This window comes from Protomyctophum parallelum (genome assembly GCF_964188405.1).
Source record: "Protomyctophum parallelum genome assembly, chromosome: 3".
Classification (NCBI taxonomy): Eukaryota; Metazoa; Chordata; class Actinopteri; order Myctophiformes; family Myctophidae; genus Protomyctophum; species Protomyctophum parallelum.
In genome coordinates this window covers 33,806,596-33,813,122 of record NC_139698.1, presented here as the reverse complement: position 1 = coordinate 33,813,122, position 6,527 = coordinate 33,806,596, and positions in this window count along the sequence as shown.

The window sequence follows — 6,527 nt, the reverse complement described above, 5'->3', positions numbered from 1 at the left end:
GATATGATCTTTGCATAACATATATAAATAAATAACTCACCAATTCAACTAGGGTTTTTGGAGATTGCTTAACGTAGACAGACTATCATGGCTTTCATTGCATATCTGTCTTATGCAAGCGCTTCAAAAGAAGAACGGGCTGCTCCTTTTCTGATCTCGTTTACATGAACAAGAGCTCAATGACCCCCGGAGGCCAGAAAACAGACCATAACACACACAACGCACACACGCACACACGCACACACACACACACACACACACACACACACACACACACACACACACACACACACACACACACACACACACACACACACACACACACACACACACACACACACACGCACACACGCACACACACACACACACACACACACACACAGTTAGAGGCTGTACTTGAGGAGGCGGAAGGGCCTGCATGTGGAGGATCTGGCAGGTCAAAAAGATTAGCCATGTTCCCTGATGGTGAGGTGTCAGGGTAGCTAGCTGGAGGCCAAGCAGGGGAGAGGGGAGACACTGCATGGGTAGAAAGGGAAGGAGTCCAGGCAGAGGAAGGAAGGAATCAACAAAGCGTCAGTGGAAAAATGGGAGAGAAGGAATGAATGGATGAAGGGAGGGATGGATGAAGAAAATGAGGAAGGAGAAAAAAAGGCAAACGAGGAAGCAAGGAAAGGGAAGTGTGTGTATTTGTTGCAGTTAATCCTTAATTTGTGCTTTGTCGCATGACGGTGTTTCTCAAAATGAGGCTAACTGAGAAACGTTTACACTTGATGTGTTGTCTCTTTAGCTAGCTACCCTCCATCTCTTTGCCCCCATACCACTTTCAACAATATCTTGTTGAAAGAATCAATCAAATCCACGTAATGCTTGTTTAGTTACAGGTGCCATTGTTGCAATCAGATTATGTATAATGCATTACACTCCCATCCCTATTAATATCTCTCTCTTGCACATTTCTTTTTGACAGGCTGATTAAAGTGGTCTAACTGGCCCTGGCAGTGAGCCAGCGATGCTGGTACTCCATGCGAGTCAAGCAGGGTCAAGAGTGTCTGTCTGACCGTATGGCCCCGCTCTTACTGGATGGTGCTGGGAGATAAATAGTTATTTGTGACAGTGAGCTCATCTTATCCCCAAAGGATGTTAAAAAATAAAATCACACTTTGTGTTCCTTTTACAGCCAGCATGCACCTCAACCTCCACCCTCTTGCAAGGAAAATGACATATCTTCATCTATTCAAAGATGGCTATGTATCTGGAACTATTAATTATCACTGTTAGGCTTCCCTCAAGGTCGGAAAAACATCAGTGTTGCACCTGCTACAGTATGTGTTCAAAGGGCTGCCACTCAAAGCTACTGTGCTTTATTTGTTATCTTTATGTTATTAGGGGCCGGTCAGCTCCACTGCCTATCCCTCTTTTATTTGTGTTTCTTCTCAATGCATTATTTTTTCTTCGTTCTTCTTCCTCTAATCAGGAAATCTGGCTTCCCATAATAAACAAAATGTTGCTCCAATCCTATGCTAAACTTCCTCAACTGGCTCAGTGTGCTAATAGTCCTAATAGTAGTGCTATAAAGCCGCCTAAATGAAACACAATTCCGTCGTACATAATAGCACGTATGTGCTATTACTTTGCAACTTTCACCAAAATGCAGTAGAAATGTTCAGATGCTTTGAGCTACCATGCATTATGAAGTTGTCCTCCATGCCTTTAACTTTAGTTTGCTTTGGTTTCTTGACTTAATTTGTATTTAGTCCTTTGAGTAGTAGTCGTTTAAGTTCTTATTAAGTGACCTTCATTATTTATTATTTGTTATTTCCATAGTCATTAGTTATTACACATAGTATTATTGCGACTGCAGGTCACATTTACTATGAAATCGAGCATATCCCGTGTTGTTTGCTCACCCCAGGCATGACCATATGGTCATCTAGGAAAATTAAAGAGGAATGTACACGGGGCGTGGCCCAGTTTCCTGCGGGAGGTTTGCACATGCTCAGTGTAAACAGGAACTGCGATGATGGAGTGTTCCAGCAGAGGTGCTAGATAGAAAGCTCAAACCTTGTGATGTAAATAATGAGATCCAGAACAGTTGAGAATTAAACAGCAGTCACCCTTCCCTTTTCAAATGTTTTATTATATATATCCACTGGTTTTGTGGAACGTTGTAGCTGCTGGTGTTAGTTTGATAATTGTTGTTTGCATGGAGGATTGAGGGAGGAGCAAATTTGTGAAAGGTCAGAACTGTCTAAGAAACAAACACTGTCTATTAAATTACGGCTTCCTATAACAACATCAGCTGGTGATGACTAACAGGCAAACTGTCCACAGCCTGCGTGAGTCAGCAGTTGACAAGATAGAAGTGGCATGTCCTACTTTCTCTTCTGCCACAATTATATCCCCAGTGCAATCCCAGCCTCATCTTGTCACTGGATTTACTGTAGCCATCGGCAGAAATTGGCAGGTTTCCTTTTGCGCATGTTTGGCCTCAGTAACATGCAAATCCATCACCAGCCGGGTATACTGTTGACATACTAAAAATACTGAACCCCTTTAGTATTTCCTTACATTTAGACACTCTGGATGAGATCACCTACACAGAACTACATAAATCTCTAAAATGAAAATGCAATATAATCTGTAGCATATAGAACATACAGTATGTCATCAACAATGGCAAAATATGAAAATGGAAAATACAATATACTGTAAAATACATTTGCCTTTGTAACATCTGACATCATCTCTTAAATTAGCCCCGTTTCATGTTGATGTTCAAATGTACTCAGTTATCACAGTCATGTGTCCTCAACGACAAGCAGATGCTCACTTACAACTGCAGTGCAAGTATGCTGTATTAGCCTGCATACAGTAGGCCTACAGAGATGACAGGGAAGCACCATAGATACAGTATGCTGCATACAGTAGGCCTACAGAGATGACAGGGAAGCACCATAGATACAGTATGCTGCATACAGTAGGCCTACAGAGATGACAGGGAAGCACCATAGATACAGTATGCTGCATACAGTACAGAGATGACAGAGAAGCACCATAGATATACAGTATGCTGCATACAGTACAGAGATGACAGAGAAGCACCATAGATATACAGTATGCTGCATACAGTACAGAGATGACAGAGAAGCACCATAGATACAGTATGCTGCATACAGTACAGAGATGACAGGGAAGCACCATAGATACAGTATGCTGCATACAGTACAGAGATGACAGAGAAGCACCATAGATATACAGTATGCTGCATACAGTACAGAGATGACAGAGAAGCACCATAGATACAGTATGCTGCATACAGTACAGAGATGACAGGGAAGCACCATAGATACAGTATGCTGCATACAGTACAGAGATGACAGAGAAGCACCATAGATACAGTATGCTGCATACAGTACAGAGATGACAGAAGCACCATAGATACAGTATGCTGCATACAGTACAGAGATGACAGAAGCACCATAGATATACAGTATGCTGCATACAGTACAGAGATGACAGAGAAGCACCATAGATACAGTATGCTGCATACAGTACAGAGATGACAGAGAAGCACCATAGATACAGTATGCTGCATACAGTACAGAGATGACAAAGAAGCACCATAGATACAGCATGCTGCATACAGTACAGAGATGACAGAAGCACCATAGATATACAGTATGCTGCATACAGTACAGAGATGACAGAGAAGCACCATAGATACAGTATGCTGCATACAGTACAGAGATGACAGAAGCACCATAGATATACAGTATGCTGCATACAGTACAGAGATGACAGAGAAGCACCATAGATATACAGTATGCTGCATACAGTACAGAGATGACAGAAGCACCATAGATACAGTATGCTGCATACAGTACAGAGATGACAGAAGCACCATAGATATACAGTATGCTGCATACAGTACAGAGATGACAGAGAAGCACCATAGATACAGTATGCTGCATACAGTACAGAGATGACAGAAGCACCATAGATATACAGTATGCTGCATACAGTACAGAGATGACAGAAGCACCATAGATACAGTATGCTGCATACAGTACAGAGATGACAGAGAAGCACCATAGATACAGTATGCTGCATACAGTACAGAGATGACAGAGAAGCACCATAGATACAGTATGCTGCATACAGTACAGAGATGACAGAAGCACCATAGATACAGTATGCTGCATACAGTACAGAGATGACAGAGAAGCATCATAGATACAGTATGCTGCATACAGTACAGAGATGACAGAGAAGCATCATAGATACAGTATGCTGCATACAGTACAGAGATGACAGAAGCACCATAGATACAGTATGCTGCATACAGTACAGAGATGACAGAGAAGCACCATAGATACAGTATGCTGCAGTGCATACAGTACAGAGATGACAGAGAAGCATCATAGATACAGTATGCTGCATACAGTACAGAGATGACAGAGAAGCATCATAGATACAGTATGCTGCATACAGTACAGAGATGACAGAAGCACCATAGATACAGCATGCTGCATACAGTACAGAGATGACAGAAGCACCATAGATACAGTATGCTGCATACAGTACAGAGATGACAGAGAAGCACCATAGATATACAGTATGCTGCATACAGTACAGAGATGACAGAGAAGCACCATAGATACAGTATGCTGCATACAGTACAGAGATGACAGAGAAGCACCATAGATACAGTATGCTGCATACAGTACAGAGATGACAGGGAAGCACCATAGATACAGTATGCTGCATACAGTACAGAGATGACAGAGAAGCACCATAGATATACAGTATGCTGCATACAGTACAGAGATGACAGAGAAGCACCATAGATACAGTATGCTGCATACAGTAGAGATGACAGAGAAGCACCATAGATACAGTATGCTGCATACAGTACAGAGATGACAGAGAAGCACCATAGATACAGTATGCTGCATACAGTACAGAGATGACAGGGAAGCACCATAGATATACAGTATGCTGCATACAGTACAGAGATGACAGAGAAGCACCATAGATACAGTATGCTGCATACAGTACAGAGATGACAGGGAAGCACCATAGATATACAGTATGCTGCATACAGTACAGAGATGACAGGGAAGCACCATAGATACAGTATGCTGCATACAGTACAGAGATGACAGAGAAGCACCATAGATACAGTATGCTGCATACAGTACAGAGATGACAGAGAAGCACCATAGATACAGTATGCTGCATACAGTACAGAGATGACAGAGAAGCACCATAGATACAGTATGCTGCATACAGTACAGAGATGACAGAGAAGCACCATAGATACAGTATGCTGCATACAGTAGAGATGACAGAGAAGCACCATAGATACAGTATGCTGCATACAGTAGAGATGACAGAGAAGCACCATAGATACAGTATGCTGCATACAGTAGAGATGACAGAGAAGCACCATAGATACAGTATGCTGCATACAGTACAGAGATGACAGAAGCACCATAGATACAGTATGCTGCATACAGTACAGAGATGACAGGGAAGCACCATAGATACAGTATGCTGCATACAGTACAGAGATGACAGAGAAGCACCATAGATCAGGGATTCTCAACATGTTTGGTTGAATGCATGGGGACCCTTGGAAATGCTTTAGCCATGTCTTGTGATTATCACCTCTACTTCGGTAGACTTGATGCGAATTCTTGCATTTTTGTATTTGCTGCGTTTACATTCACACTGCGCTGTATCAACCGCAGCAAGGAAATGCAGGAGGGAACTTTATCTTTTTAATTGTGTTCAATTCATAAACTACACATATCTATGGTGTTAAAATTATACTTCGAGTAATAGTTAGGACGTTAGATGAGGGTAACATCATGGCAGTGTGTCGTCAGGGAGACGGGGACTGGACGTTGTGTGTGTCGTGTGTGTGTGTGTGTGTGTGTGTGTGTGTGTGTGTGTGTGTGTGCGCACGTGCACACTGTTCTTTTGGGCACATTGCGGAGGCACAGCGGAGACGGGAGCGCAAAATGAATGATCCGAGTTTACAATGAATAGGCTATTACTCCCATAGATGATCCGATCATCATAAAAATGATTATGCATATGCCATGTTAGCTACAGTTTATAGATCATGCTGAGCTATGTGTTTAATTTTGAAGTAGGCTATTTATATTTAGACTAGACGTGATGAAGAAAGTGCCTACTCCTGCAGTTTTACTGTATACGTTCCCTACCTTTGGAGTGAGACCACATGGGTTTTTACAAATGTCATATAATAGACATGATTTGTTTTTAATCTGTTTTAGATCATGTGGTAACATTATTAACTCCAGTGTGTGGTCAACCATCCATCCATTATTTTCAACCATCCATTTTCTTCTGCTTATATCCAGGGCTGGGTGGTGGTGGTGGTGGTGGTAGTAGACGAGTTATTCCAGACATCCCTTTTCCCAACTCCCCCTGGGAGATCCCAGGGAATTCCCAGACCAAATATATAATCCCTCAAGTGAGTTCTGGGTCTTTACCAG